The sequence below is a fragment of the Eptesicus fuscus genome, chromosome 21 (assembly GCF_027574615.1).
Source record: "Eptesicus fuscus isolate TK198812 chromosome 21, DD_ASM_mEF_20220401, whole genome shotgun sequence".
Lineage (NCBI taxonomy): Eukaryota > Metazoa > Chordata > Mammalia > Chiroptera > Vespertilionidae > Eptesicus > Eptesicus fuscus.
In genome coordinates this window covers 48993881-49004121 of record NC_072493.1, presented here as the reverse complement: position 1 = coordinate 49004121, position 10241 = coordinate 48993881, and positions in this window count along the sequence as shown.

The following is a 10241-nucleotide window of genomic DNA, read 5'->3' as shown; positions in this document are numbered from 1 at the left end:
GTCAACGACTGGCCGCGTTTGCACAATGGCAAGACCGTTGGAACCTAGAGAATCTTTAAAGTATTTATCCTGCTGCTGTCGCTCAGCGATTGAGCATCCATACCCAGGAACCAGGAGGTCACTGGTTCGATTCCTGGTGAAGCAGGAATTTTAGGGGGATCTAGGCAGGCTTGGGGATTTAAAAAAAAATTTTGTTTTAGAATTGGGTCCATGGAAAAAACACAGGGAGAAGGTACATTTCCATAAGACGAGGAAGCAGCAACAGTTGCATTTGCATGAGACAAGGGAACTGGAAGTAGCCGAGAAAGGTCCATATTTACAAAATAAAGAGAAGGAAGCCATTCAGAAGGAGGGGAAGAAAGCCCAAAGGGAACAGGAAAACAATAGGGAAGGCGGGGGGGGGGGGCGGGGGGGGGGGGGGGGGAGAACCACTTGTCTCCTGTGAGGTTCAACCTTTGAGCCCAGGAGTTACTATAGTAATCAACTCGAAGGGGAATATTTGACCAATCAGAGGGGCTATCCAGGCACCAGTTTCTGCAGCCTTCCTAAGCCATAGGGAAAAGGAACTCAGTGGGACCCTTTCCCCCTCCCCACGTGGGAGTCCATTCTGTGGGACTCTTCCCCCTCCCCACGTGTGAGTCTGCACTTGTTCTTCAATAAATCTCCACCTTTGCTAGACCACTTTCTGTCCGTGGGTTCATTCTTCGATTCTAAAGAAGAATCCGGGTTCCAGTCCAAAATTTCGGTAACACTAGGTTTCGGGCTCCATCCCCAGTAGGGGGCGGGCAGGAGGCAGCCGATGGATGGATGTTCCTCTCTCAGCCATGTCTCTATCTCTGTCCCTCCTCCTTCCTCTCTCTCTAAAAATCAATAAAAACATATTTTAAAAAAATGTCCTTCCTCCCTTCGACAGAGGAAGGGAGAGGGAGAGAGTCACACATCGGCTGCCTCCTGCACACCCCCTACTTGGTGCACGGGACATCGCCCAACCAACTGAGCCACACCGGCCAGGTCAGGACGGACAGAATTTTTAAAAAATATATTTATATTGATTTCAGAGAGGAAGGGAGAAGGAGAGAAAGACGGAAACATCAATGATGAGAAAGAATCATTGATCAGCTGCCTCCTGCAGGCCCCCTACTGGAAATCCAGCCCACAACCCAGGCATGTGCCCTTGACCAGAATTGAACCTGGGACCCTTCGGTCCACAGGCTGACGCTCTATCCACTGAGCCAAACCAGCTAGGGCTTTTTAAAATATATTTTTATTTATTTTTAAAATTTATTTCAGCGAGGAAGAGGGAGATAGAGACATCCATGAGGAGAGAGAATCATGGATCGGCTGCCTCCTGAACGCCCCCTACTGGGGATCGAGCCTGTAACCCTGGGCATATGACCTGGTCCGGAACTGACCCGTGACCTCCTGATTCCTAAGTCCACACTCAATCACTGGGCCGCACTGGCTAGGTCCTTCGTGCTATTTAGGGGGACTCTGGTGGAAAAGAGTGGGAAGCTGAGGGGAAAACTTATGCATCAGAGACCCCCATGGCTACAGAGAGACCAGGGTGCCCGGGCCCAGATGTCTTGTGATAGATCCCCCCTTCCCCCAACTGATGGACGGAGTATGATGTAAACTCCACCTGCAGCAGGACATTCCTGAGCACCTTATATGGACTGTACATTGAACCACCAATCAGCACCTGCCAAATACCCTAAGCCCCTGATTCCTAAGTCCCTAGGTGCCTAATCAAGTGCCTTATATGAAACCACCAATCAGCGTGTGCTGAGTGCCCTAAGCCCCGTCCCCTCCTTCCCTCCCCTCAAAAGGTGCTCTCACCCCCGGCCCGTCCCCTTTCCCCTCTGGAAGGCGGCGGCAGGGTGATCTCCAATAAAGCCTGTGTCCTGGTGTCCCATGGTCTCCGGCCTCTGTTTCATCTTTCATCTTGAATCTGTTGATGGAGGAATGGCACCAGGTGTCTAACCGAGGGAGTCAGCCGGGACTGGGCGGTGGAGTTATGGCTAAGGAAGAGATCAGAGCCAGGAATCCAACGGTAAGAGAAAGTTCACTCTCTGACCGATTTGGCTCAGTGGATAGAGCGTCGGCCTGCGGACTGAAGGGTCCCGGGTTCGATCCTGGTCAAGGGCATGTACCTTGGTGGCAGGCACATCCCCAGTGGGGGGTGTGCAGGTGGCAGCTGAGTGATGTTTCTCTCTCATCCATGTTTCTAACTCGCTATCCCTCTCTCTTCCTCTCTGTGAAAAATCATTAAAATATATTAAACAAACAAAAAACAAGCAGACACATAGAAATACAGTACAGCATGCATGAACATGTACGTGACATTTATGTTACACGAGAGGCCCCGTGCACGAAATTTGTGCATGGGGGGGGGGTACCTCAGCCCAGCCTGCGCCCTTGGGGTATGTCCGACTGCTGGTTTGCAGGAGGCGATGCGGGGGGGTGCTATCTGGCCAGCCCTGCTCCCCGCCATCACTGCCACTGGACTGTCGTTCAGCTGTTCAGTCGATTTGCATATTAGGGTTTTATTATATAGGACGATGTATTCAGGTAACATATTCCACACGTAACACACTGATATACGAATATTTTCATCATCCGTCCGCTACCACAGCACGTAAGATGGCCGGGAACTGATTCGTGGAGTTTAGATAACTTGTTTTACGTCCTGTCATTTAAAGGAAGACGAGTACAGACTTGGGTCCACATCCCGAGGGATATTCGAAGTGAGACTACCTCCTTCCTATAGCGCTCCCGGAATTATGCTTCAGAGGTGTGTGGAGCTGTTGACGAGCAAGGAAACGCCCTACCACAGAGGCCTTGGTCCGAGGACCCCAGCTGCGTTTCAAAGGCGAACACCCATGCCCGGCCGGCGTGGCTCTGTGGTTGAGCATCGACCTAGGAACCAGGAGGTCACGGCTCGATGCCCGGTCAGGGTGTAGGCTCCATCCCCAGTGGGGAGCGTGCAGGAGGCAGCCGGTCAATTATTCTCTCATCATTGATATTTCTGTCTCTCTCTCTCCCTCTCCCTTCCTCTCTGAAATCAATAAAAATATATATTCACAAACGAAATTAAGTTCTATTAAAGAAATAGAGCTTTGTTTAAAAAAACACAAAAAAAACAACACACAGGAAACAAATGGGAACTCCCCACAGGTCCTCTGAACTGTGGCTTAGGATTGGCAGGCGAGTTGCTCTCCCAGCGACTGACACTAGGTGGCAGCAGAGGTCCATGTAGCGCATGAAAACTACTTAATCTCCCCGATGACCGAGCGTGTCACACTCACAGGCTCACAGGGGCCGGATAAACAAGGTGTAAGTGGATGTGGCCGGAAAAAAAAAAGCTTGGAAACGTAGATTTTATGTTGATAGAGACGTGCTGAGTACAAAGGGATGAAATAAATGAGTCATCGTTAACATAATATAGAACATTTTAATAAAAATATTTTTTTCTTGAACATGAACTTACCAGACACTGAATAACTGCACAGATTAATAAGTGTCATACAAATAACCTATTTTTCTTGTTCTCCAAAAGCGAAATATTTCCTGTTGCGCACTCCCAACAAGTCAGTCCAAGACTAAGGACGTGGCCATCGGATGCTAGAACATTCGCCATTAGTATTAGTGGAGAGAAATGGTGCGCCTGTGCATAAGGCGCGTGAGGGAAACGAATGCCACACGATGACAGTCATCAGTCATTAGTGAACACTGTAGTTCATTATTAACGATCTACACTAATAAAAGAGAAATATGCAAATTGACCATACCTCCACAACACCCACCAGCCACTCGGGAGTGAGTATGCAAATTAACCCAACAAAGATGGTGGGTTGATTTGCATATGCAGGCACGGAGCGAAGACTGAAAGCCCTTTATACTGGTAACCACAGTGCCCTGAAGGGGTTAGGGGCAATGCCTCTGTTGGGCAATGTCCCTGGGTGGAAAACTAGATGTATGGCTAAGGTCAATCCTTTGTGATGTATGTTAATAAAAGGATTGACCTTTATTTATTAACCTGTTTAGAAATTGCATTAGTTGTTTGTGTGTATGTGTTTTAAGTTCTCACCCGAAGATATGTTCTCTAATTGATTTGGGAGAGAAAGAGAGAGAGAGAGAGAGAGAGAGAGAGGAAGGGAGAAAGAGAGAGAAACATAGATATGAGAGAGAAACATTGATCAGTGCCTCCCATACACACCCCAAACAGAGATTGAGAGATCGAACATGCAATCTAGGTATGTCCCCAACCGGGAATGAACCCCACTCTTTTGGTGTGCAGGACGATGCTCCAACCAACTGAGCCACCTGGCTGGGGGTGAAATTGCATTTGTTCTAAAATACTGTTTCCTGCCGAAACCGGTTTGGCTCAGTGGATAGAGCGTCGGCCTGCAGACTCGAGGGTCCCAGGTTTGATTCCGGTCAAGGGCATGTACCTTGGTTGTGGGCACATCCCCAGTAGGGGGTGTGCAGGAGGCAGCTGATCGATGTTTCTCTCTCATCGATGTTTCTAACTCTCTATCCCTCTCCCTTCCTCTCTGTAAAAAATCAATAAAAATATATTTTTTAAAAAATAAAAAAATTAAATAAATAAAATACTGTTTCCTGCCCTGGCTGGTTTGGCTGAGTGGATAAAGCGCTGGCCTGTGGATTGAGGGGTCCCGGGTTCGATTCTGGTCAAGGGCACATGCCTGGGGGGCGATCCCCAGTGGGGGGCGTGCAGGAGGTGGCCAATCAATGATTCTCGCATCATTGATGTTTCTATCTCTCTCCCTCTCTTTTCCTCTCTGAAATCAATAAAAAATATTAAAATATCATTTCCTTTATTATTCTGTACATTAGAAATATTACATAACTTTTGAAGCTGACATGGTTAGGGTTAGTAAGGAAAAGGGTTGGACTTCATTAAGTATGTGATGGATTGTATGAGCAGGTCGGCTCACAAGACTCTCAGGAAATTCAGCCTTTGCACCCGATGCTGACGCCTGAGGCCATTACTCCCACGGGAAGAGGCCTGGGGGGAGCCCGGCCATCTTCTCTTGGTAAACTTTATCGAAGGCTTCGCTCTGGGCCTCTGTGAGCTGATTTTTCCAGTCTCCAGCGATTCCTGTCAAACACAAAACATGAGTCCGGATCGGGACTTGGACGTCTCTGCCCGTCTCTACCGGAATCTACCTTACACCGTCGGTGAAAAACGCGCCCGGCACAGCCGAGGGGCTCAGTGCTCCCGTCTGGGTCACATGCCCGTGGCTCCAGCCCCAGACGGCTAGCTGCCTAAGCAGGTAGCTGAGTTCAGGGTTTGCCGTCTGTTTCACAGGACCGTCCCCGGACCTGCCTCCTGGGACACTGAGGACTGAGCGATGACTGACACACAGTCATTTCCCCGACGCCAGGCCCTGTGCTAGGATGTTACACGTCTGCCTCGTTTAACGTGCAAGACATCTCTCTTGTTGTTGTTAATCCTCACCTGAGGATATTTTTCCATTGATTTTTTTTTAGAGAGAGTGGGAGGGAGAGGGAGAGAGAGAAAAAGAGAGAGAGAGAGAGAAAAACATCCATGTGAGGGAGATACGATCGGTTGCCTCCCACATAGGCCCAACCAGGGCGGGGACTGGAATCAAACCTTGGACCCTTCAGTCTGCAGCCGACGCTCTATCCACTGAGCCACACCGGCTGCAAGACACTTCTTAGGACAGGGGAGGGTCTTTCGTCCAGCACGCTCTGAGCCTGGGTCAGATAGGTTACGTGGCGATCTTACTATTGACTGCTCCTCCAGAACCAGCCCTCAACGCTCCGCCTGTGCCTGGCCCGGCACCCAACGACACGACCCAGAATTTCCAGCTGCAGCTTCCTTTATGTGAATGCTGTTCCCTGGGGGAGCCCAGCGTGTCGTCCAGTGTCATCGTCCCTTCAAGTTCGCCCCAACCACTCGACCGTAAGATCCAGGCTGCCAGTGAGACCTTCCCCGTCTGTGCAGTCCACACCCTCGTTTCTTGTAGGCATGCTTGGTCTTTATCACAGGGCTCTCAGCTGGACATTTGTTTTGGAGCTGAGTCAGAGGTCTTTTCTCTCCACAAAGGTCCTATGGTCAGGCTTCTTCTGGTGGAACAGATATTTCCATTGTCCATATACACTGAGTGGCCAGGTTATGATGATCTCTGAACACATAATAATCTGGCCACTTAGTGTATATCCTATAGAATAAAAGGCTAGTATGCATATTGTTCCCTCAACCAGGAGTTAGACCGGCAGGCAGGCCGGCCAACCGCCCATGTCCCCTCCCCCGGCCAGGCTGGCCGGACCCCACCCATGCACGAATTCATGCACCGGGCCTCTAATACACACACACACACACACACACACACACACAGTGTGGCCAGATTATTAGGATCTCTGAACGCATAATAATCTGGCCACTCAGTGTAAATATATCAGAGGCCCGGTGCATAAATCCGTGCATGGGTGGGGTCGTCCGGCCAGCCTGGCCAGGGGGAGGGGACATGGGCGGTTGGCCGGCCTGCCTGCTGGTCGAACTCCTGGTCGAGGGCACAATTTGCATATTAGCCTTTTATTCTATAGGATAGACACGGAGTGGCCAGATGATGATGCGTCCAGAGATCATCATCATCTGGCCACCCAGTGTATAGAGGGCAGAGCCATCCAAGGCTCCTGCTGGACGGCCATTGAGACAGAGAGAGTCACAGCCCAGCGTGAGTCATCCGAACACTTCCTGAAGACTCAGCCGCCCACTGCATGGCGGGGAGCTCCCGGAGGCTCACAGACGAGGAGGGAATAGAGAGAGGTGGACGCCTTTTCCCTTAACAGCAATTTCGGGATGGGGCAGGGGGAGGGAACAGAAACAAAAACAGACACTGAGCTCTTTCCCCTGCCGCCTAATTCTCCTGGAAGCACCATCCTCTATAAACACTGCCGTTTGAAATGTTAACCCTGCTATTTGGCTTCTGGAAATGCTTGCTTGCTTAAATAATAAGGAAAATAAGACCACTCCCACTTCAGAGAGGCCATTAAACCTTCCCCAGACGAAGTTATCAGTGCTGGCACCAGGCCAGGCCTCTGGTTAAGGTCTCAAGGCCCCAGCACGTAGGGGCTCTTTAAGAACTTGCAAAGGGGGCCGGAGACACCCCATATCTGGGAGACAAAGAAGGTAAAAACATATAAATAGGGAAAAGTCCTCCATGTTGGGGCCCAGAATTTGAGAGACGTTTTCCTCTGGACCCGCGTGTAATAACTGGAACTCCATCTCTCTAAGTATTGCTTGGCTCTTCTCCGGTTTTCTGTAACGTCCTCACGCTGCGGACAATTTCTCTCGGGTTCACGGCGAATTATGGACTGCATTGTGAACACCTCCAAGCAAGTGGCTTCTAGAGAGCCCCTGAAAATGGCGATTTTTCTAACAGAGTCAGGTTAGACCTGTGTTCTCTTTGGCCTGTTGGAAATGCCTGAGCCATGTCCACCCACGACTGGCAGCCCTTCCGACAACCCTGCGTGTAGGCACGGGCGGAACGGGTACAGTCCTTTAACACGAAACGAGCTCATAATTATTTCCTTGCCCGATTTTTCTCCTTCCAGGAGTTTACTTGCTCCTGGAAGCTGAGACTCAGGTAGGTCAACCAAGACTCCATGAGCCCAAAGGACTGTCGGCGGGGAACCCGATCGTTTCAATCCTCTATCAGAAGGGCTCACTAGCTTCCTGAGGCCAACGGGTAACCCCGAGGCATGAATGTGACATCCCTTCCTGTTCTCCGAGTTACGGACGGACGGGAATGACTCTGGGTTGTGTAACGTTTAACGCTGGGATACACTGAGTGAAAGGCCTGTACGTACTCAGAAAACAAACATCTGCTTGTGTGACTATGTGTTTACTTATGGAGGACATGTTATGCCTACAGCATATAGTCTGAAACGAGTCTCTTCCAGGTTGCATGTAAATGGGTCTTTTATTTATTTTTTTAAATACTTCTTCATTGTCGAAAGTATTACATATGTCCCTCTTTTCCCCCTCATTGACCCCTCTCCAGCCGGGCCCTGTCCCCCTGCCCCAGGCCCTCACCACCCCATACATTTTTATTTAAAAAAATCATTTATTCAGGTATTCTATGTTGTTTGATTGAAGAATTTAGTCTTTTTACATTTAAGGTAATTCTTGATAGTGATGGACTTGCCATCCCCATTTTGTCCATTGCTTTCTGGCTGTTTCAGAATTCCCTTTTGTTTTCTCTTGCTGGGTTCCTTTGCTGTAATGTTAAGCTTTGATTCCAAATCAATAAAATCAGACATGAAAAAGGAGAAGTAACAACAGACACCACAGAAACAAAAAAGATTTTTAAAAAATATATATTTTATTGATTTTTTTTACAGAGAGGAAGGGAGAGGGATAGAGAGTTAGAAACATCAATGAGAGAGAATCACCGATCAGCTGCCCCCTGCACATCCCCTACTGGGGATGTGCCCGCAACCAAGGTACATGCCCTTGACCGGAATCGAACCTGGGACCCTTCAGTCCCCAGGCCGACGCTCTATCCACTGAGCCAAACTAGTCATGGCCAAAAAAGATTATTAAAAAAATATGATGAACCACCATATGCCAACAAATGGGACAATCTGAAAGAAACGAATACATTCCTACAAACATACCAATTCCTAAAACTGAATCAAGAAGGAATAGAAAATCTGAACAGACTGATTACAACTAACGAAATCAAAGCAGTAATAATAATAAAAAAATCTCTCAACAAACAAAAGTCCTGAACCGGATGGCTTCGAAGCTGAGTTTTTGCAAACATTCCAAGAAAAACTAACACCTATCCTTCTCAAACTATTCAAAAAAATTCAAGAGGAGGGAAGATTCCCATGCACATGTTCTGAGGCCAGCATTATTCCACTTCCAAAACCAAATGAAGACTCTACCGAGAAACGAAAATTATAGGCCATATCTCTGAGTAACACAGATGCCACAATCCTCAACAAAATAGGAGCAAACTGAACTCAGCCATACAGTCAAAAGATCATACTCCATGGTTAAGTTGAATCTATTTCTGGGATGCAAGTTTGGTACAATACACACTAATCAGTTAACATGACACGCCACATAAACAAAATGAAGAATAAGGGTCATACGATCACATCAATAGATGCAAGAAAAGCATTTGACAAAACCAAGCATACATTCACGACAAAAACTCTCAGCAAAGCAGGAACAGAAGAAACATACCTCAACATAATAAGGGGCCAGGAATGCCAAACTCACAGCTCACATCATACTCAGCTGGAAAAAACTCAAGGCATTTTTCTTAGGATCAGGAATGACACGGGGAGGTCCACTTTCATGACTCATATTCAACATAGTCCTGGAAGTCCTAGCCATAGTAATAAGACAAGAAGAAGAAGTAAAAGGCATTCAAATGAAAAAAGGAACAAGTAAAAATGTCATTATTTGCCAATGACATGGTACTGTATATAGAGAATCCTAAAGAGTTGAGCAAAAAACTACTAAAACTAATAAATAAACTCAATAAAGTAGCAAAATAAGTCTAAAAATTTAGAAATTGATCACACTTTATGCACCAATAATGAACTATAATGAAGGGCTCATACAACTCAACTAAAGGAGGAAAAAAAAATCCAATTAAACAATGGGCAATGGACCTGAATGGGCACTTTTCCGAAGAGGACATACAGATGGCCAACAGAGATATATGAGAAGATACTCAATGCCACTGATTATCAGAGAAATGCAAATTAAAACCACAAGGACATATCACCTGTCAGAACCTGTCCCAGAAAATAGTCCCATTTACAATTTCACAAAAAAAAAAATTAACTAGCTGAAACCGGTGTGGCTCAGTGGATAGAGCGTTGGCCTGCGGAATGAAAGGTCCCAGGTTCGAGTCCGGTCAAGGGCATGTACCTTGGTTGTGGGCACATCCCCAGTGGGAGGTGTGCAGGAGGCAGCTGATCGATGTTTCTAACTCTCTATCTCTCTCCCTTCCTCTCTGTAAAAAAAAATTAATAAAATATATTTAAAAAATAACTAGAAATAAATTTAAACAAGCAAATAAAAGACCTGTAATCAGAAATGTGTAAGATACTGAAGGAAAAATAATTGAAGACGATAACAAATAAATGAAAGCCTATAGCGTGGCCATGAATAGGAAGTATTAACCTCATGAAAATGTCCACACCACCAGAGCAATCTCTGGATGCAA